Source organism: Morone saxatilis, unplaced genomic scaffold (assembly GCF_004916995.1).
Source record: "Morone saxatilis isolate NCDOM2014 unplaced genomic scaffold, NCSU_SB_2.0 Contig15, whole genome shotgun sequence".
NCBI lineage: Eukaryota > Metazoa > Chordata > Actinopteri > Moronidae > Morone > Morone saxatilis.
In genome coordinates, this window is record NW_023339707.1 from 5,275,398 (window position 1) to 5,275,629 (window position 232).

General features: G+C 60.8%; 1 protein-coding gene across 1 annotated transcript in view; it reads right to left on the bottom strand.

Annotated features, from left to right (window-relative positions):
- The window catches only part of chrna4b (cholinergic receptor, nicotinic, alpha 4b), a 9,165-nt gene that overhangs the window by 6,785 nt on the left and 2,148 nt on the right, over nt 1-232 (bottom strand). The gene's annotated exons all lie outside the window — the stretch shown is intronic.

A 232-nucleotide genomic window follows, 5' to 3' on the forward strand; every position in this document is an offset into this window, starting at 1 on the left:
GGGGGGGGGGGGGGGGGGGGGGGGGGGGGGGGGAAGGACATGAGAGAATGGGAAAGAGGAAGGAATCTGAGGACATCCGTTGTGTCTCCAAACAGACGTGCTGATGGAGCGATCTGTCGAGACGTCTCATCCCTCCCTCACCCCCTTGTCCCCTCTCTCGCCCCCTCTCTACCTCTGTGTCTCTCTGCAACGGCCGCTCTAATGGAGCAACTCAATCACACACACACACACA